This window comes from Ammospiza caudacuta, chromosome 7, assembly GCF_027887145.1.
Source record: "Ammospiza caudacuta isolate bAmmCau1 chromosome 7, bAmmCau1.pri, whole genome shotgun sequence".
NCBI lineage: Eukaryota > Metazoa > Chordata > Aves > Passeriformes > Passerellidae > Ammospiza > Ammospiza caudacuta.
Genome location: NC_080599.1, coordinates 1,128,418 through 1,150,793, shown reverse-complemented (window position 1 = coordinate 1,150,793; position 22,376 = coordinate 1,128,418). Strand labels below are relative to the sequence as shown.

Below are 22,376 nucleotides of genomic sequence, written 5' to 3'. Positions count from 1 at the left end.
CTGGGAGGCAAAAGATCCCCTACAGGGGCTTGGAGTGGGGGCCCCATAAAAATGTCACTTAAAGCCTTCATGATCCCCCCTTGAAAGGGGCTTGTGTGGCTGCAGGCCCACAAACACCCTAAAATGGGAAGGGAAAGAGACCCTTGGAGTGGTGGGACCCCCCCAAAAAAATCCTCAAAAGAGAAAACTTTCACTTCAAAGGGGCCTGAAGACCCTTAAAGGGCCTCGAGATGGGACAAGATCCCCTCCTTTTCTGGGGCCTCTCCCAGCCAGGAACTCTCCCGTTCCCTGCCCTCGGGGCAGCCCCTGAGTCTGTCCAAACACGGGAACTTCGCCGTGCTGAGCCCAGATCCAGAGTCCTGACTCCTGCACAGGGCACAGCAAATCCCCCGCTTGCTGCTGTGCGTTGTCCCTGCTGAGGCTCAGACACTGCCGGGCCACCTTCCCTGCCTGCAGGATTCATGCCCAACCCAAGCACTGCACTGATGGCTCCAGCATTGATTTCCAACAAAACCAGGGCAAGGCAAACTGGGTGTAGCTCATGGAATATTACAGTGGCTAAAACTCGCTAAGGCATCCATCTGAGAGGTGAGATGCATTTGGAATTCATGGCATGAAGAAGCAGTGCAACATGGAAAAGGGGAGCATAGAAATAGATAGAGGAAAACATCTTGGATTTTTCCTTTCCATTTTCATTTCACTTCTGGAAAGCTGTTTCACTTCCCCAGGAATCTTCTCGCTAGTCCTGTCTGCCCTTTTCAAGAACCTTTCCTGGAGAACAAGGTGCAGCTTTTGCCCCCAGCTTCAGCTTCTCTTGGCTTTCCACACCATGAGTGCAGCACGACTTCTGCAGCAAAGCAGGACAAATGTTTGGATTCCTTGACAACTTGTCCTTTCTTTTCCTTGTGGCCTAGGCAGTTGTGCCATTGCTGAGTTTTTCGTTGTGCCTGTTCTAACCCAAGAAAACAGGAGGATTTGCTGGGGACTTGCTGGGGAATACAAGCCTGACCGAATGCAGAGAAAGAATCTCTGGGACACTCTGGGAGCTCCCTGGGCTGGGCTCAGGTTCCCACTGGGACTCTGCAGAAGGCTGGGCTCCAACTGGGATAAGCAGCAGCTGGAAATACCTCTGGGCATCTCCATTTTCTGCTGCTCTGAGGAAGCAATGAGGGCAGTCAGGTTCTGTATTTTCATTCTCCTGGTAGATTTTTTCATTTGATTGGCCACTCCAGAGGCATTTTCTATAATAGTTTCTGTAGGTTGATTCTATTTCAACAGCACCAGTAGCAGGTCTGTGTTTGAGTGCTGCAAATGTGGTCTGTGAGGCTTTCATTCCCCTTGACTTAGTGCTTAAGGACTTGTGAGCATTTCAACCTCTGCTAACCATGTCTGTGAGAGAAACCCTGAGTTCACCATCACAAAAGCACAGTGGGTAGCAGTGATTGAAAGAGGCAAGTGCAGTTGTACTGATAAAATTGAGGTGGCAAGCAGAAGAGGGCCAAGAGCAGTCGTGATCTCCAATTGCCAAGGCAGAGGCACCAGCAGCCTCCTGCTGTCAGCTCAGGGTGAGTAGAAGAGCGTTGAAAACAGCGCTGAAACCCAACCCTTTCTTCCTCTGAGGGCTGGCTCAGGGCAGCACAGGCGTGCGGGGCACGGAGGTTCAGGGACATCACACCATAACCAATATGATCCAGTGAAGCCAAATTTATTATCCCTAAAAAGACTATATTTATAATAAATCTCTACTGTCCACGCATCTCTAGCTAACACATGGTTGGTTAATCCTAGCTGTTCATGCCTCTAAATTAAAATGCGGATTGGATCATCTAATATTTCATGTGTCTTCCAGTGGTCTTCTGGCTCACCCATGGCTCACTTTTTTCTTACTTTCCCAAGCTTGCTGACAAACTTGCTGAGTCCTGATGACTATTCTTCTTTTATCTCTTTCAAGGATATACCGACCCCATGTCTGAATATGTCCCTTATCCATTGTTTGTGAACATGACCATTGTCCATTATTACAAGCAGACTGGATTGTGCATTGGCTGAATATGTCCATTGTCTAGCAAGAATTCCTCAATCTGCAAAAAACTCTCAACAGTTCCCCGGTTTTGTTTTTGAACAAGCCAGACTGATTTAAAAGCTTGGTCAATTATTTTCTGCACACGTAGTAAGCAAGGCTCTATAAGCAGAATTGGAAAAAGAATACAAAGTATCATAATGCCAAAGCATACAAAGTCCTTGAGCCAGCCTGTTATTCCCCAGGATTTTAGCCACTCATCAAAAGAATTCGAAACAACTGTCAGCTTTTTCATATTCTCCTTAAGCAATGACATTTTCTTGTGAATAGATTCAGAGTGGTCAGAGAGATTCATGCAACACATCCCTTCAAAATCTTCACACCCATCTCCTTGTGCTAGCAACAAAAGATCTATAGCAGCCCTATCCTGTAACACAGCGTGGTGTATGCTACCTACATTAGTGGTGAGCTCATTCAGTATTGCAGATGTAATGTTAATTTGTTTTCCTGTCCAACAAGCCAATTACTTTAATTATGTAAGGGCCTGTGTTGAAGCTACTCCTGGTGTAAAAAGTGATGCCAGGATAACCGAAGGCCTATTCCACAATTCTATGTTATCCTTACAGTCTGAGCCTAATAGGTGCACACTACGTTTTGGATGTTGGAATTTGTGCCTGATGTCAAGCATCTACTGAATGCTAGCGACAAACAGTGTCAATTTCCTAAAATAGCACGGTCCTCCTAATGCTTTCTGAGGAATTGCAGGCCAAGCTCTATCTCCACAAATGAGGAAAACTCCAGGAGGTAACATCCTTGCTGATTTTTGTTTTAGGGATACAGACCATGCCCAATTGGCACAGTATGCCGTGGTATTGTAATACCATGAAGAAACAGGAGATATCCAAGTGCTATCATCTCTGGGTTTTCCTGACTTCTCCCTAATCAGCTCTTTACCCTTGTAGTACTCAAAGAACAAACAATAATTTCCTGGCACTGATTCCAAAATGTCCAATTCCTGTGGTTCCTGACTTGTAGTATTTAAACCTTGAGCGATTGTAAATGCCTACGCTCCTAAAGGATTTCTAGGCATTTTTGTTTCTCACACCAATTTTATGTGATCATCCTATTTTGATTAGAGCACCAATCTGATCAGGCCTTACGTAAGTTGCCATAAATTTGAGCTCTGGTCCAATTTCCAAATTCTTCCATTGAGTCTAAGGGAATTCCGATTAAACTGGTGCAAAATGGATCCGAAGGTGTAGCTAGCGATAAGCAGAAAGACTAGCCCTGTTCTGTTAGACCGTGTAAACCACATGTTAGCTCTCTGCTGTGTATTGTATACTCGCTGCGTTTCTGTAATCACTACAATAAACAACATTGTCAATATTTGCCAGACTGCTGCCATTGTTGCCTTGTCGTCGATCATGCCTGCACTTTGCCCAAATTGCTTTAGCCTGTTCCCATTCAAAATCCCTAAAGTGATGTCTTTGTGGTATTGCTATTCCTAGTCCACATTCAGTAGCTATTTTCTTGCTCTCTAGTACAATTTGGTTCACTAGAGCACTTAAAGCAAGGTTAAACTGCACCCACAGTAACAATCTTTGCTCATATACTTCTATCAAAGATACATCCTGGAGAAAACTCTGATATCCTCCTGAGGTATGCCCTAAAAATTTAGCTAATGCTACTCTTGGGGTAATAGTGTTAAGTATGTGAAAGCAGTTATTGCATATTAGGTTAATAGGCCTAAATTTTTGCTTTTTCCCCTCAAACCACTGCTAAATTATGTTCTTGATGAACTTGTCACCAAGTTTTTAAGTTACACTTTATACAGTGAACCTTAAGCCACAGCTTACATGCATAACCATGCAGATAACAAGCATTTTTATCTGATTTACAACTTGTGTTGAAATTGAAGGGAAAAGAAGTCTGTGTATATCTAACCCATGTGCATTTAGCCTATGGGGAGTTGCTAGTACTCCCTTGGCATACTCCAGAAAACTTGGTAGATACTGTGACCACTATTCAGCTGTCAGGTGTTGAAGAATCAGATTGAGGGCTGTCTGGAATCGGTGCTTTCGCAGATTCTCCGCCTCTAGGCCACAACATGGGTTGGTGACGGTGGTTTCAGATAGGGCTTCACCCACTTGGCTGGAATCCAACGAATGCCTTTTTCTGTAAGTAAGCAGATATAACCTCTTCCTATTAATTTGGCTGTAGCTGGTCCTTGCCACACCCCTGTTTCTGGACTTTTGAACATGACCTGAATACCGTCAGGCAATGCCTCACTTGGATTACGTGTGAGGGCATGATGCACAAGAATAGGCGGATCTTCCCTATCTCCTCTTGTTCTAAGGTAATTAAGCACAAAAATGGCTTTAGCTGTTTTTTCCTCAGGGGATAACTCTGCAGTTCCCCCTTTTTGTTTTTGCAGCATGCCCTTGAACATCTGAAGGGCACACTCAATAATTGCCTGACCAGTAGGATTGTGAAGAATCCCAGTGTCATGATGAATACCCCATAAATTACAGAAACATTGAAATCTTAATGAACAGTAAACAGGACAATTGTCAACCTTAATTGCTAAGGGGATACCTCATATGACAAAGCAATTGTACAAATGTTTCTCAACATGACGTGCTGTCTCACCTGTTAAGGGAGTAGCCCCTATAACACAAGAATAGGTATCAATGCAAACATATACAAACCTTTTCTGACCAAATTCTGCTACATGAGTTACATCCATTTGCCATAATTGCAAGGGTTGAGTACCCCTAGGGTTAACACCAGTGCCTAAACAAATGCCATCTCGTTGACAGGACAGGATCGCACAATACCAGAAGCATCAGTAAGGGGAATACCAAATTGTCTAACTAACATTTTTGGAGATTGATGAAGAAATTCATGAGACGTTTTAGCTTGCTGAAATTTATCAGAGTTTGGCATTGGCAAGACAGTGGCTACCAACCGATCAGCTCGAGCGTTACCTTCAGACAGACCAGGGAGAGCTTGGTGACTATGAACATGAGTGATAAAGTATTCCTGCTGTCGTTGATTTAGGTTTTTAAGCAATCGGCTTAAAAGGGAATACAAATACTAATTACTCACCTCCTTAAGTCCGCTCTTTCAAGGCATTGGACACAGCCAACTGCATAAAGCGAATCAGAACCAATGGTAATGGCCTCATTATTCCAATTTTCAAAAGCCCAAATTACAACTTTCAATTCTAATGTCTGCAACGTATCTTTTACCTCTCTAAAAATGACATGCCTCTTCCACACTTTGTCTTGCTGCCAAGTGCAGGCAGCCTTTTTTGACCTTTTACCTTCATCTGTAAATACTGTCTGCCCAGACACTGGACAGTCAGATCTCCAGGGTCTGTCCTCAAGACACTAATGCTCCAATAAAGATAACACCTGGTGCCATAGATAAGTATTGCGAACTTTGCCATCATATCCAGCCAAAGCTATCTGTAAAGAAACAGAATGCCTAATTCCCCATTCAAGATACCAATCAGCCAATGGTACTACAATTGCATATGGCTCATGTCCCCAGATTTCCAATATTCTCCCTCTGCCCTTCATAATCAAATGAGCAAAATGTTTCAGTCCAGTGGTAATCATTCTTGATTGTTTTACAGGTAAAAATACCCATTCCAAAATAACTGAAGGATTAGCCCAAGTTTTAACCCATTGACAAATCAAGGTGAAAGGATGCTCGGCATAATTGTCACCCTCCTTTCTCTGATTGATGATCATCAATCGAACTGGAACATCCTTGATCAGATGCCATGTAGCAATCTTTGTGGCAATGTGATCCAAGGCCTGCTGTTGTTTTTTATCCAGGGTCCAACGTTCATCTGCCCAACATGAAGTACCTAGTATTAATGGCTCAAGTTCTTTGTTAGTTATCCCACAAATAGTTCTAATCCACTGAATATCCCCCACTGATTTCTGGACATCATGTACAGTTTCAATCTCAGTGGTAATGGTGAGTTTCTGTGGTTTCACTATAGACTGATCAATCTGCCACCCAAAACATTTCCAAGGAGCACAAGATTGCACCTTATCAGGAGCGATTTTTAAACCCCTTTCCTCTAGCAAAACTGTCATGGTTTTTAGAGCAGTTACAGAGTCTACTTGTTTTCCAGCTAGTAATATATCACCCAGTTAGTGACAGATGATATATTCAGGGAATTGCTGCCAAACAGGTTCTAATGCCCAAGTGACAGAAGTTTGGCACATCATAGGGGAGTTTTTTATGCCTTGGGGCAAACAAATCCATTCATACCTTTTGTAGGGTTCTGCCTTATTGATAGATGGAACAGAAAAGGCAAAATGACTCGTGTCATGTGGATGCAAGGGAATGGTGAAAAAACAATCTTTGAGACCAATGATCAATAGATTCCGTGACTCAGATATCATAGTAGGAGATGGAAGACCAGGTTGCAAGGCACCATACTTAGCATAACTGCATTAACAGCACATAAGTCATGTAGCAACCTCCATTTCCCACTCTTTTTCGGGATGGCAAAAATTGGAGTGTTCCAAGGGCTAGTGGATGGCTTTATGTGCCCTTCCTCAAACTGTTCTCGCACTAATTGTTGGATTATGGGCAGCTTTTCCTTTGACAGTGGCCGCTGATCAATCCACACAGGTGTAATCAGTGGTCCTGCTAATTTTGGGGATCGGCTGCCCCCCAGTGGCCGCTGCTAAAAAGGCTGTGTGACAATGGCAGCTTTTAACTGGCTGAACAGATCCCTGCCAAGCAAACCTAGTAAAGTACCAGGAGTTTGCATGCCATGAGCCCTTGTAGATACATTCACTCCATCTGGGAAAGGAAAAGTAATTACTTCCCTGCTCATCTGAGTTTCCTGAGTCTCTCCAATCCCTGCAATGCCTAGAGTAGGATCGACCAATGCCCAATGTTTTGGCCATATAGTGTTTGAAATGATGGTTACATCTGCTCCAGTGTCAATTATGAGTTTCTCAGTAATAGAATCACCATTAGGAAGTGTCCTGGTTACCTGTTCATCTGGTTTACCCCTTGTGATGTCCATGGCCCAATATACTTCTGGTTAACCTGTGGAACCAAAGCTTCCTGTTCCCCGTTCCTTGTAGCCTGTACAGAGGACACAAGACTCCAAAGGAACAAGCTGAGCAATTTGTGATCCATTAGGGATAGATACAGGAGGGAAAAATGTTTGAACCATAATTTTAACTACCCCTTGATGATCTGCATCAATAACCCCAGGAAGTACATCCAATCCCTTTTTACTGGCAGATGATCTCCCTAACAGAAAAGCACTAAACCCATTCTCCAAGGGTCGTTTTACATTGGTATTTATCAGGTGCACAGCAGAGTCTGTAATGGTCACATCTACTGCGGTTTCCACGTCCACTCTGGCGCTTCCAGAAGTTGACGATCTGAGTGAGTAAAGTCGTCCTCCTCCTCCTCTGTGGGAGGCTGAGCTATCCAGGCAGCTCTCCGTACTTGTCTCGTGACGCCTGGAGAGAAGGCGATCCGAGACCCGTTTCCCTGGAACTGACATTCTTTAGTATTGTGGGTATCTTTTTTGCAGATAGAACAAAATTTTTTTCTTCTTTATTTTTCTCATAGTTGCAGAGTGACACTGACTCCTAACATGTCGGATTTTACCACATCCAAAGCACTTAATGTTCTTTCCTTTGGCTCTCTTTTGCAGTTTAGAAAGCAATGGTTTTACTGCATCCTGTACTGCAGCATCTACATAGGCTGCTTTCTCTCTCTCTGTAGTTCTAGCCATAAGTTCCAGCATTTCAGTAACATCAGCTCCCTTCTTTAATGTTCCCAAAATCTGCCGAGTTTTATCACTAGCATTGTCAAAAGCAACCATATTAAACAATTTTACTTTTGTGTCTGAATCCAAATCAGAATGATCATAGATAGTTGCATGCAGTCTGTCTGCAAATTTACCAAAGTCCTCATTCATTCCTTGGTGAATCTGTGTAATAGACTTAGTATGTAACCCATCTGGAAGTGCAAGGATAGCATTATATGCTAGTTGTTGGCTCATCTGCAGGACTTGATTAATGCTCCTATGCTGGGCAGTGGCAGTAGCCCAGGGCCCTTTGCCAAGTATAACTGTTGTGCTGTTAAACTATACAGAGGATCACCCTGCACTCTAGGTCTTGCTGCTTCTTGAGCACACTTTTCCTCCCAGCTTTTATGAAACATCACCTGCTGATGGGGTGGCATTATAAGTCTTATTAAGGTATGCATATCAGCTGGAATTAATGTGTTAGATGTAAAAATATAGTGCAGAAGTGACTGTGCAAGTTGGGATTTCAAACCAAATTGGAAAATTGTAACTCTTAACCTTTCTAAAATCTTCCAATCAAAAGGTTCCCAAACTCTACTTGCAGCATTAGTTACTACAGGAAAAGCCTCTACATCATTTGAGAGAAAAGTCCCTTCTACAGTAGCTTCTGTAATAACTCCCTTCCACTTTCTTTTCTGAGCTGCTTCTATTTCAGGGTCACATTCCAACTCTAATTCCACATTTTTTACAGCATGAGAAGGAGGGTTTCGTTTAACTGGCTCAAATGCTGGCTCAGAGACAAACTGAGAGGGTGGTAACCACTTTCCTGGTTGTCTGTCTGAACCTACTATCATTGGCAAGTCCATTTTCTCAAAAGAATAGTCTCTTTTGGGGACAACTGAATCCTTTTGTTGAGTTACTAATTTTTGCAAATTGTCCACTAAAGATTTTAAATCTTCTTCGATAGTAGTATTATTCATAATAACATCTCCTTCCTTATCATTTTCACATACAGCATATTTAGTTTCTAAGTTACTGTTATCAACAGCTTCTTCACTCCGAGTACAACTCTCCTTTTGTCTGCAGGCTAACCCCCCTGAAGATGCAGCAGCTTCCTCATTCTCACTCTGAGCTGGAGGAGCAGTTGGTGTAACACTCGATTCTGAGCTGAGGGGTTGTGGGCTGCATGAGGGAATATCTAAGGTGGTAGAAAATAGTTGCTGAACTGAAGTTACTGGAAATGCCTGAGGCTGTTCTGATTCAGAGGCAATGGCAGCACAAGCCACAGCAGCAGCTTTCCTCTCTGCCTTTAAGGCTTGCAACACCTCTATGATAATTTTCCACAAGGTAGCATATTTAGATGCCTCTTTTACCTCACTCCCGCCAGATGCAATACTGTCCCACAACATCTGCCCCACAGCTTCCCATGTCGAAATCTCAAAAGCAACCTGTACTCCTGCTATGAGATTATGGTCCCAAGCCCAGTGCAATAGTCCCTTCAAATTGGAAGCATCATACTTTTGTTCTCTCTTAGAGAGGATATGTTGGAGGAGTTTCTGAACACCTTTCCTTTCATGTTCAGACCCCATCTCCTCCCCGGCCGCTCACCTTGATCAGGGTGAGATTCAAGTCCTCTATGATTGGAGCTCCAGCAACCTTTCCCTCTCCCTGGGGCAGTGAGGATACTTTCAACCAGCTTCTCCGCTCCTCGAGGTTGGCTCCAATCCTCTGCAAAGCAGCCAAATTGCCGACCTTGAGTCCCTTCAGTGCTATGACATTAGGCCTGCCCACGTTCTCACCAGAAATGCGAGGTGTGGAGGTTTAGGGACATCACACCATAACCAATATGATCCAGTGAAGCCAAACTTATTATCCCTAAAAAGACTATATTTATAATAAATCTCTAGTGTCCACATGTCTCTAGCTAATACATGATTGGTTAATCCTAGCTGTTCACGCATCTAAATTAGAATGCTAATTGGATCACCTAATTTTTCACACGTCTTGCTGTGGTCATCTGACCCAACCATGGCTCACTTTTTTCTTACTTTCCCAAGCTTGCTGACAAACTTACTGAGTCCTGATGACTCTTCTTTTTGTATCTTTTTCAAGGATATACCGACCCCATTTCTGAATATGTCCATTATTCATTGTTTGTGAACGTGACCATTGTTCATTAGTACAAGCAGGCTGGATTGTGCATTGGCTGAATATGGCCATTGTCTAGCAAGAATTCCTCAATCTGCAAAAACTCTCAACAGTCCCCCATACCCAGTCTTATGCTGCACATGGAGCCACTACCCACAAGTGCCCGGCTGCGTCCATCTGGCCAATGGCTCGTGTCCACAACAGCCCACTCTGCCAAGGCAGGGCTCTGAGGGTGCAGGTCAGGCTGTCAAGTAGGACCATGACACAGTGGGTGCACGGTGGGACTGTGGGGAGGGCCTGGGCACAGCAAGGGCTGCAAATGCTCAAGGCCAGGGGCTTCTCCATGCAGCTTCCAGTGGGCTCAGCTGCTGAAGGGCCGCTGGGTGTGGCCCTTTGTGACACAGGGCCCTTGATGATGCAGGACATGGTGGTGCCCAGAGACCATTGTGACATCAGAGAACCCCACCATGACTTAGGGTGTATATAAGGGGCGCAGAGCCCTGGGGTGCCCAGTCCCGTGACAGCTACTCTCTTAGAAGGAAGCAGCTCCCAGGATCTGTCCGTGCTACAGGAGCTCCGAGATGGAAGAGAGCAAGAGAAAGCTCAACTCCTTCCAGTCACCCAGCCCCCTGCCCAGCTGGGGGCAAGACCAGGCCCTCAGCGGGCACTTGGTGGGGGCAGTGGATGCCTCAGCCTGGCCACGGTCAGACACTGAGGAGGAGGAGGAAGAGAAGAAACTTGACAGAGATAACAAGTGGGGAGATGTTGGGGCCCGAGAGCTTGGCCTGAGGGAAGAGGCCACAAGCTGTGAATTCTCCCAGTCAGTGCCAGCAATAGCAGCCAAGGAAGCGTCCCCACGCAGAGCAAGGAGTGCCCATGAGTTGCAGCAGTGGAAGGCGGCTGTGGGGGTGCTGTGGGGAGATGGGGCACAGCAACAGCCCTACCAGGGGCAGCAAAGGGCAACAGTCCAGGACCTGCCCCCAATGGAAAAGGAGGTGACTGAGCCAAAGCTGAGCCAGCGAGGGGAAGGAAGTGTGAACAGCCGGGAGAAGCAGGCACATTCTCCTGCCCCCAGGGAGGAGGTGCCATCAGCAGGGACACAGAGCCCAGTCCCTGCTCCAGACAGCCCCTGCTGCCTGGACAGCCCCTCACCCAGCCCACTGGGAGCCCAACCTCCCAGGGAGCAGCTGGAAGAGGCAGAGCAGGGCTCAGTGCTGGCAGAGAAGGAGAGTGAGGAGGGCACCTCAACTGGCAATGATGAAGACTAGGAATCCTACACCCAGACTGAGCTTTGCCAAGAGTGCCAAGGTGAGGCAGAGCCAGAGCTGTCCCAAGGAGAGTTCAGCAGCTCCCAAGACCTCTACAGCTGAGAAAACAGCAGTGAACCAGAGCTCAGAGAACTCCGAGAGGATTCCACAGCAGAAGACAACAGCAGCACAGACCTGCCACAGAGACTGCTGTGAAGGTAACAGCACCTTCAGCTTCAGGCCCACTCCCTTGTTGTGGGAGGAGGAAGAGGAGGATGACTGGGCTGAAGTCAACCTCTTGGAGCTGTCTGAAGGAGAAGGTAGGGTCCAAAGGCTGGCAGATCTTGCGGCAGATGGGCTGCCACTGTCTGTCCCCACAGTCACTGCTAAGGCCAGCCCTAAACAGCACGCGTGGGACACGATTGGTGCCAGAGAGCTCAGCAGGGAATCCCAGAGTCATTGAGGTGGGAAGAGACCCTGACGCTCACCCAGTGCCACCGGCACCCTTGCAGCACCATCATCACTGCAAAACCACGTCCCCAATGGCCACCTGGAAGCAAAGGACCATTGGGAAACTGTGGGGCCTCATGGAATCCAGGGAACATGGAACAGCTCTGGCTGGCTTGGCCTCCCAGGGGCCACGTGACAGCTCTGGCTGATCTTGGGAAGTCAAGGGCTGCCTCCATGCTTTCCTTGCCTTGGAAAAGAACTGTCTCACTTTTCAGATGCCCATTGCCAAAACTGGTACTCTCCCTAAAAGATTTCCTCTATGCAAGGGTATCTTGTAAAACAAAACCTGCCAGCCCTGGCTGGCCTTGGCCTCTGGTGGTCACTTCTTATCTGTCCCTGAAACAGAGGGGCTCTGTTCCTTCATTCCTATGGAAAAGAACCAGCCTTCTTGTCCAGGAACCATGGCCAAAATTAGAATTTGGCCTCCCAAATTCCATATATCCAAGGATTGCTCCCACACAAAAGTAACCAGGACAGTCAGTTCAGGCTGGCCCTGTCCTCTGGTGATTTTCTTAGACAATGAGCTAAATGTTTTCATTTGGAAACACCTTGGAGAGGGCCCAGAGATGTCCCAAGGAGGGGTTTGGAGGCCTTGGGCACATGAGCACTGTATAGGGACAAAGGAGCTCTGTGCTCAGTGGGGTGGAGACTGAGGACAGTGGAGCAGAGCCATGAGAGTGTTTAAAGGGAGATTTCATTTAAAGGGAGATTTCAGGGATGGTGGATCCTTTTGACATAGTGGAAAACAGCCAGAGAAAGAAAGAAAGAATTAATGCCAAGGGCAACTGGGGAGGCCCAGACTGGCACCAGGAGAAAGGAATTTCCCTGCCAGGGCAGGGCTGTGGTGCAGCACGTCCCCAGAAAGAGGCTTGAGCAGCCCCAGGCTCTGTGTGGGCAGGCAAGGGCAGGCAGGAGGCAGAGCTGTCAGCAAAGGAAGGGCCCAGCCAGGTGGAGCAGCCGGGGGATGCCGACGGCCTGCAGGGACAGAGGCGCAGGGCAGGGACACCGTGGGACAGCCTGGGCTGCACAGGGCACAGGGATGGGCAGCAGCTGCAAGACAGCCCTGCCAGAGCCAACTTGGGAAGCACTTTGGCCATGGCTGCTGGGCCTGGGCCTGAGGCAGGAGCAGGAGACAAGTGACCCTTGCAGGGCTAGGGCCTCATTGCCTCCTTGTCCCTGCTCAGCAGCCTGGCAGGGGCCACCCCATGCTCCTGCCCTTGGCATTGCACATCCCCACATGCCAGTGCCCATCCCGGGAAGAGCCCTGAGCAAGGAGGGAGGGACAGGATCTTCCTGGCCAGGGGCTGGGGCTCAGGCCTTGGCCCTTTGCATTCCTCAAACACATCCAGCTTTGCTCAGCACCAGAGACACCTTGGCCTTGCTTGTCCCCAGCTGTCAGCACTGCCTCCAGTGTTCTGCTCAGACTGGAACCTGGGGACATTTTCCCAGTCGTGTCTCTCAGTGGGACCCATAAAAACTTCAAGAAAATTTGGAGTCTAAATTTAATTTTGTGTTCTTGAAAAGTTTTTTCAAAACACTCTCAAGGACTGAGTCTGATGTAAACAACAGCAAAGCCCTGAGAGGGTCATTAAAGTTTTCCTAGTCCAGTTATGGAGAAAGATTTCAAAGAGCAGTAATATTAGTAACAAGTAGTAACATTCCTATTTTAAAGGGTGTCTTTTATTAAATTTCTGTTAAGAGCAGAGGTGATTGCAGCATTCTGTGATTGATATTGACCCAGGGTCTCTCCTCAGCAGCTCTGGCCTGCTCACAGAAGCTGTGCCTGGAGCTCTGACCCAGTGTGGACAACCTTGCTCCACATTGCCCAGCCCCATCCTGTCTGTCCTCACTGCCCTGGGCCCTGCTGTGCTTGCAGAGCTGGCTGCACCCAGCCTAAGTGGGGTTTTCCCTTTTTGTACTTTCTGCAGCAATCTCAAACTGCTGAGTTTCCCCAGTGCAAACAGACCCAGTGCTCAGGTGTGTGCCAGCCCCAGGTGCCACCAAAGGCACTGCAGAGCTGCCCTGGGCCAGCTGTGAGGGTGATCATCAGCCCAAGCTGCACTGGGCCCTGCAAGGGGCTGTGGCCATGGGCACTGCACTGACCCCACTGCTGGGTTTGGCTGCCACGGCCACCATGAGAAATGAAACTGTCCTTGGAAACACTGGGGAGGACTGGGACATACTGGGGAACACTGGGAACGCTGTGGGAGACACTGGGACATACTGAGAGTGACACTGGGGCAAACTGGGACATACTGGAGACACTGGGGCCATTGCGGAGAAGACTGGGGACACTGGGGCATCCTGTGGATGACTCTGGAGGGAACTGGGAGGGACTGGGAATAAACTCAGGGTTATTGGGAGGGATGGGGCTGTACTGGGAGGCACTGGAGGAGCACTGGGATTGTACTGGCCTTTACTTGGGATGAACTGAGCTGTACTGACGTTGTATTGGCCTGTACTGGGGTTGTACTGGTCTGTACTCGGGATGAACTGGGCTGTAGTGGGAGGGACTGGAGAGGTTGAATGGTCTGTTCCCGCCTCCACCATATCCCATTTGCCAAGACTCCCACCCGTCATCACTCTAAGCCAATCAGCGCCAGAGATCGGAGACTCGGGGACGGTGCCTACGGTAGCCACAACTCCCGTCATGCCCCGCGGCCCAATTGAGCCCCATTGGAGCCGGGACTACAACGCCCGTCGTGCCCCGCGCTCCACAGAACATCGAGGATCCGCCTCCCCTTTGTCCCTTAAGTACTCCCCAGACCCTCCAGTATCCCTCAGTGCCCCCTCAGCGCCCATTCGGGACTCCCCAAAAGCGTCCCCGGATCCCCTGAGTGCTCCCGACCCCACAGATGCCCGGTACAGCCACTTTTGGGAATTCATCTCCTCTCCTCCCCCGTGGCCCTAGAGCCCCTCAGAACACAGTCCTGCGCCTAAAACTCCTGCCGTGCCCGCACCCTAAAGAGCCTTGTTAGAGGTCCTCGAACTCCCCGCAAGTTCTCTCCAACCGCCTACTTTCCCCCGAGGATCTCAAGTTGCGGCTCGGACGCAGGAGTCTCCCCGAAGAGCCTTCCCGGACTCCCAAACAAAGCGTTGGAGCCACTTCCAGGACTATGGCTTCCATCATGCTCTGCGGCGCATGTCCAGCCCTGTTCCAGCCGGGACTTCATCTCCCGTCATGCCCCGCGCCCCACTGAGAGCCATTGTAGCTGCGTCTCGAACTCCCGTGATGCTCCGCGGCCCCGTTAAACCGTATTAGACCCGCGCCTAAAACTCCCATCAACCCTCGCGCCCCAGAGATCCCAGTCAGAGCCCCCCAAGGGCCCGCCCGGACCTCGAAGGGCCCCAAATTCCCCTCCCTGACCTCCAAGGGCCACCCTGGGCCCCCAAGTGCTGCCCCAGACCCCAAACTGTCCCTCAGAATCCCTGAGTGCCCCTCCAAGTGCCCACCCGGCTCCTGCAAGTGTCCCCCAGACCCTCAAGTTCTCTCTGAATTCCCTCCCAGACCCTGAACTGCCCCAAATGATCCCCAGAAATGTCTCCATGGACCCCAAAGTGGCCTTTTTTACCCTGTCTGTTAAAATGATAAAAAAGATGACAAAAGGATTTAAAATGGGACTAATAAGCATAAAGGAGAAATCAAGAGCCGCACTGGACAGTGAATTAATGAAGGGAATCGTGTTTCTTAGAATTAATGACCAATACACTTTTTGCTTGCTAAAATGGTATGGGTTTTTTAATATAAACATTTAAATTTGGTAATACAAATATAGAATAATAATACTCTAAATAAGAAAAATAATTATAATTTTATTAATGCAGTTAATTTTCTTTTAAGGGGAGATGAATAATTATTTTTATGCTTTGCGATGTCAGTCTGTAAGAGACGGTCCAAAGATCCCTCATCTGCCTTACAGCCGCTGTCAAGGACGGAGATTAAAGCCCTCCCCAAGGACTGAGACTGAGACCCTTCAAATTCTAACCCAGGGGTGCTGGCCTGACTGGAGCTGGATGTCTGCCATGGGAAGCAGGAGGTTTCCCATAGGAACCAGTCCAGAAACAACGGGCCCCGCTCACTGCTGGCACCGCTTTGTGCTGCTCAGAACTGGACTGTCTGTACCTGTTCCCAATGGATTTATTCTCCACTGTTCCCTCCATGTGCCGTCCTGCTCCCCTCCCGGCAGTAGATTATAAAAGAGCCCTGAGTTAACCAAAGGCTTTGAGACTCTCCCCGATGTGACCAGACGGATCTATTGGCCGGAGCACGAGGATTTCATCTCTCTGTTGGCAGCTATTCCCCCCCTCCTTTTCTCTGTCTCTATCCTTTATCCCCATTCTAATCCTTGTGCTGCATCTGCTGTGGGCACTCAATAAAAGGTGCATTTGTTTTGGTTAATACTGAAAGTCCCTTGCTATATGTCTTTGCACCCTGAGATCAGTGAAACAAACCATCGTGACCCCCCTTGCACCAGGGGATGGTGACGCGGCCTGATGGGGTTGCTGCCCACAGCGTGTGAACGTGATCTTCTTGGTGGGGACTGCACTGGTTCATCTGTTCTTGCTTTCTGGTCTCCCTATCGCAGAATTACCTTTGCCATCTGCTTTTCTTATATTGTGGTTCTCTGTAGTTCCTTCAATAGTCAGCCCTTCTTAAGTTCACTCTTGGAATAGGGGATTATCACCTCCCCATCATAGCGAGTGCATTTGAATGCACTTGAATGCATTTTGCCTGCATTCAAAATATGGTCCCTGTTTTTGACTTACTGTGGAATCTCTGTTTGTATTTTCTACCTCTGTAGAGGCTGGGACTGAAGGTACTTGAAATGATATTTGGCATTCAGATTCAGGTGGTTTTTGTTTCTTATCAGTGACACAGCCTTACCACCATAAGTTCTGCAGCCTTTTATCTAAGGCACAAAATGGCTCCCTACCTCTTGTAACAAGGCCTGAATGGTACCAAGGAGACCATGGTGATACTGGGGATCCAAGGAGAGCGTGGTGACACCATGGACACTCATGGAACCATGGGCATTGTGACACAGCAGGGCTTCATGGAACCAAGGAGTCAATTGTGAACCTGAAGACCTTCAGGGAACCAAGAGTCTCTTGTGACACAGGGGGTACTCATGAAACCATGGAGACCATTTAGAAACTTTAAGGCCAGATGGAACCAAAGGGTCATTCATGCACTTCTGAGCCTTGGAACCAAAGGGACCACAGTGACACAGTGGGGCTCTGCGGAACCAAAGGGCCGTGGTGACATTGTGGAGTGTCATTGAACCAACTGCCCATTGGGACAGTACAGGGCCTGATGGAAGCAAGGGGCCATTGTCACACTCTGGGGCCTCTTGGGATCCACGGCACTTGGGATACCATGGAAATTATGGCAGCTGTGGCACCATGAAACCAAGGAGACCATTGTGACCCTACAGGACCCATGGAACTAAGGATTCATGGAACAGTGCAGGACACATGGAACCGAGGGGCCATTGTGAAGCTGTAGAACCAAAAGAGCCCATTGTGACACTGTGGGCCCCCAGGGATCCAAAGGTCCATTTTGACATTGCAGGGCCTCATGGAATCCTGGAGACCACTGTGAAACTTTGGGGCCTTGTTGAATTAAGTGGCCCTGCAGGGCCTGATGGAACCAATGAGACCCCATAGAACCAAGGGTCCATTGTGACCCTGTGGTACCAAGGTGTCGTGGGTTGACCCAGGCCAAATGCCAGGCATCCATGTGGGCTGCTCACTCATTCCCCTCTGCAGCTGGACAAAGAGAATTTAATAAAGGGTTCATGGGTTGAGATAAGGACTGGGTGAGATCACTCATCAAATACTGTCCTGGGAAATACAGGCTTACCTTAGAGATGTGAAATTCATTTATTACTAAGTCATAGTAGGAAAAGGGGAAATAAAATAAGCCCCTCACCTCCCTCCTTCCAGCTCTGCCTCCTACCCCAGCAGTGCAGGGAGACAGGGAATCGGGGTTATGGTCAGTTCATCACCCATGGCTTCTGCCCCTGCTCAGGGAGAGGAGTGGTTCCCCTGCTGCACCGTGGGTCCCTCCCAAGGGAGACAGTTCTGCAGGAGCTTCTCCCATGTGAGTCCATTTCAGGGGCAGCAGGCCTCTGCAAACTGCTGCAGTGTGAGTCCATGCCAGGGACAACAGTCCTTCCCAAACTGCTGCAGCATGGGTCACTCTTCCAGGGGGTGCATTCCTCCAGGGACAGGCTGCTCCAGCCTGGGAGCAGGGCCCCTCTCTCCATGGCTCTGCTGCAGGGTGCCTGGGTCTGCAGTGCCTGGAGCACCTCCTGCCCCTCCTTCTGCACCGACCTTGATGTCTGCAGATTGTTCTTCTCACATGTTCTCCCTCTGCTCTCCTCTGACTGGAGTTAAAACTGCGCCACAATCTCTATTTTGATTTCCTTTTCAATCTGTTATCACAGAGGCATTGCCACCATTTGTAACTGGCCCAGCCTTTGCCAGCAGCAGGTCCATCTTTGAAGCCACCAGGAACTGGCTGTGCCAGACACGGTGGAAGCTTCCAGCAGCTTCTCACAGGAGCCATCCTGTGAAATAGAAAGCTGTGTTTTGTGTCAGGTACATACAGGTAACGTGTGTATTTGTGATTGTAATATGTGTGGAAACCGACCATGGGGCAGTTATAAAGACGAATTCTAATAATTACTGAGGAAAGTAAAGCATGGAAGAAGGTCTTTGAACCTATCCTTTGTTCGTAATTAACCTCTAAAAGTCTTAAGTTGATTTAGGAGCATTTGAATTAAAGCTTTAAGGATGTTGCTTTCTGACAGGAACTTTCTGCTTGTAGCTAAGCCTTAAAGAATTTTGCAATAATAACCTTTTGAAGTATAATTTTAGAATATTGCTTGTAGTAAGGATCTTTGAAACTATACCTTTAGAATAAATAAAAGGAAACACGCTTATCTCACACCTTAACAAAACAGTGAAAAGCAGCCTGAGAAAGGAATATGAACATCAACTCAAGGATTTATAGTTTCGACCAAGCAAAGCTGGACATCACTGTTAGGAGGTTTATAGTCCTTGCAATCAAAAGGTGGACACACATCTGGAGAGCTGGACCTCACCAGATGGGAGACTTCTTCCTTTTTTCGGAAACCAAACCACCACCATCTGGGGATACTCCTTTCTGGGATAGATCCTGAGAAAAACTAAATCAAGTAGTGTATAGAATTATAATGTAAAAATTGGGAATAGAAACTGCTGTTGAGTAAAAATTTGGAATAGAAACTGCTGAGAAAGCTGATGAGTACCCCTATAAATACCCGTAAGCCTCAACTATCGGTTTGCAGTTGGAGGGAAAACCTCCCTCACTGTACCCAGTGCTGTATTGCTCATACTTTACCATTTTAATTAATAAATATATTGCTGCTTGAATATTGGCCCAGTCAAGCTTCTCATTTATAACACAGTGCTCAGTGGATGCTTGAGGGGTCTTTGTACCTCATTCCCTGGGAATGCTTGGGAGGGGCTGGAGGGGTTGTCCCTGTCCCTGTTATCCCAGGCCATTCCCCAGGGGGTGTCCATCATTCTCACCCCAGGGAATGCCTGGGGGTTCTCCCTACCTCTCACCCTTTGCCAGGGGGTGCTGGGGGCAGTCTCTGTTCCTCTCAGCCCAGGGGATGATCGGGGGTCTCTGTCCCCTCACCCTGGGGGATGCTCGGGGGGTCTCCATCCCTCTGGCCTCAGGCAATGCCTGTGCAGGGCTGGGGACCAGGGGCTCTGTGTCCCTCTCACCGCTGAGGGTGCTCGGGGCTGGGGGGGCGCTCCCACCTTCTCACACCTGAGTGAAGGTGCAAATGAGACCATGGGAATGCAACCTGTCGATCTGCTCGAACTTGGATTGTACTGCACAAGAAATGGAAAGGAGTGAGGGAGAGAAAGAAATCAGAAATGTTCTCAGAGAGAAAGAAATAGGAAAAGGCTCCAGATGGACTCTGCAGCTCCCGGGGACACCCGCAGGGCGCAGCTCCTTTCACAATTCCAGCCAATCAGAAGAGACGCTAACCAAATTCCAGCCAATCGGTGCCTTTCTCGCCGATGACTCACCCGTTGCCAGGCGGCCCCGCAGAGCCCGGCGGCCCCGGAGCGGAATTTGGGGCTCGGGCCGGGGGGACGGATCCGCCCCGGGGGTCCCCGAGCCCCTGCCCAGCCCTGGGGCCGATCGGGGGCTCCCCCACCCAGCAGCCGGTGCTGCGGGGCCGCGGGGCAGAGCGGTGGGAAAGGGGGTCCGGGCTGGGAGCGGAGGAAATGCGGGAGGAAGAGGAGGGAGAGGAGGAGCAGGAGCGGGAGAATCGCGGCGCTCGCAGCGCCCGCACGCCGAGCCGGCAGCACCCCCTGCCCCGGGAGCATCGCCCCCAGCCCCGAGCCGCAGGGGAGGGCGGAGGCCGAGCTCGCCCCGGCTCCAGCCAGGGGTCTCCGGGAGGATTTTTTGGTGGGTGTTCGGAGCCGGCAGATCCCGGACTCGAGCCCCGGATATCTCCGGGCTCCCTAAGAGGAGCTTTTTCGGGGGGAGAGGAGCCGCGATCGCCCCTCGGAAGGGTCCCGGGGGTCCACGTGGGGATGGCCCGGTACCGACAGGGCGGGACATTGGTTTTGGGGATCCCCGTGAGAGCCGGGGCTGTGGAACGGGGGACCCCCGGGGCGGAGAGAGGGGAAGGGGCGATACCGGAGCTGGGGGAGCCCCGGCAGCCCGGAGATGAGGCGGGGACGGGACCCCCTGACCCTGACAGGGGTGTCCTGGGGTGACTTCATGATGCTCGTACCCCATGGGTCTGTTTAGCCCAGAAATGAGTTCTGCACCTTTAAGGCCGGTTTTTAGAGAGGAGGGGAGGAGGAAGAAGCTGCAGTTTGTTTTCAGAAACTGCACTCACTCCTCCACATTCCAGCTCCTGGACTGTTGGGATGCCTTAAGGAGCTGGGACAGAGGCCACATGGAGTTAAGAGGAATAAAGTTGATTTTTATTGAAATGCCTTCAAAGGCCACACCCTGGAAGCATTGGAGCCACAGCTGTGGCTCTGCCTGGATGGCTCCAAGATGGGAGCAGAAGAGGGCTTGGTCATGAGATCTCACATTTAAACAAGTTTTAGTCCATTTGTATATAGAAGTTAACTGCTCAATTAATAGTTTCAAATTATGAGGTTACATCTTCCTTGCTTGAATGCCTGCCCTCCTCTTTTCACGTTGTTTATGCTTTGGGCCTGAAGTTTGAAGAGATTGTCCTTGAGTCTCCAGCTAGAACAGGATTGTTTTGTCTTCACCACTCTGTGAAAAGATCCCAGTAACACTTAATATAAAGCTAAAAGCTGCACATCCAAACAGAACAGAAAAATTTAAAACCTAAGGTATCGGTTGTCTGCAGACAGACAGACAGCAGGACAGAGCTCTCCTTTGCTTTTAGTTTTAGCTCGCTGAGGCAGAGAAGTTCCCCCAACTGTGGTTTTTCTTTTTCTTTGGAGCTGTTTAAACCTGCTCTGGACTGAACACCCAGAACACCACCAGCACCTCACACCTGTGGCCCACCTGGCCGGGCCTGGGCCCAGGCAGTTCCAGTGCTGGAGGGGCTGATAACAGACTGATAAGAGACTCAGACTGAGGGAGCTGAGCTACAGCCCACAGAGGGACTTTCTGAGTTTGTCATCAATTTTGGAGCGGCAAGAGGTTTTATTTTTTAATATTGTTAAATTTTTGTGCTGGTGAATGCTTTGACTGTAAAATAAACAGTTTTTCCCCCTTTTCTCCATGGAAATATTTTCTAGACCCGGTTGGGGGAGGGGCCGCTTGAATCTGCTTTCTAGAGGAAAATCTTTTGGAGATTTTCTCCCAAATTTGCCCTAAACCAGGACAGGGTGGTGGGAAGAGGGGAGAGCCCCAAGTGACTGGACTGGGGTGAGGCTGAAGAGGGGACCCCAAAACCCCCCAGCATCCCTAAGCAGGACCCTGGAGAGGGGGAATCCCCAGTGCTCATGGGATCTCCAGCAGCCCTGAGATGGGGGACCACCAGAACCCCAGAGACTGGAAATGGGACATTCCTGGTGGCTTTTTTTTATTCACTCTTGATTTTTGAAGGTTTTTATGGACACCAGATGACTTCTAGTGATGGACTTGGGTGGGGGGAATTCCCAGCCCAAGGCATTCACACCTTGTTTTTCCCCAAACCAGGATTTCCCATTCCCAAACCTTGGCAATATGGAGGAGGAGAAGGCTTGGAGGAAGGGGAAGATACCCCAGGACACCCAGGCAGGTGAGGAGGAAGTCAGTGCCCCTCTCCCGCTCTCTCCTGCTCCATCTCCCAGCCCAGCACAGCCCCTGGCTGCAGGACAACCCTGCTGCCAACACCGTCCTGCCGGGGATGCACTGGGGGGATCTCCTTCCCCTTCCCTCTGGCACGGAGGCAAATCCCATCCTCTCCTTGTCCTTCCTCCCCCAGGGAAGGAGCTGAGGATGGAGACCAGGGAGGAAAAATCCCCACAGCAGAACCTCGTGGAAGAGGCCATTTTGAGTAACTCCACAGTGCAGGAACCCAATGGGGAGGAAAAGCCCTGCAATCCCGCACAAGGATGGGCTGCAAACCCAGCCAAGGGTGCTCTGAGGAGGAAAGACCCACCC

The 22,376-nt window shown here is 49.1% G+C and overlaps 1 pseudogene; it reads left to right on the top strand.

Annotated features, from left to right (window-relative positions):
- LOC131560141 (zinc finger protein 850-like) overlaps positions 1 to 22,376 on the top strand; it is an 886,257-nt pseudogene that overhangs the window by 61,997 nt on the left and 801,884 nt on the right.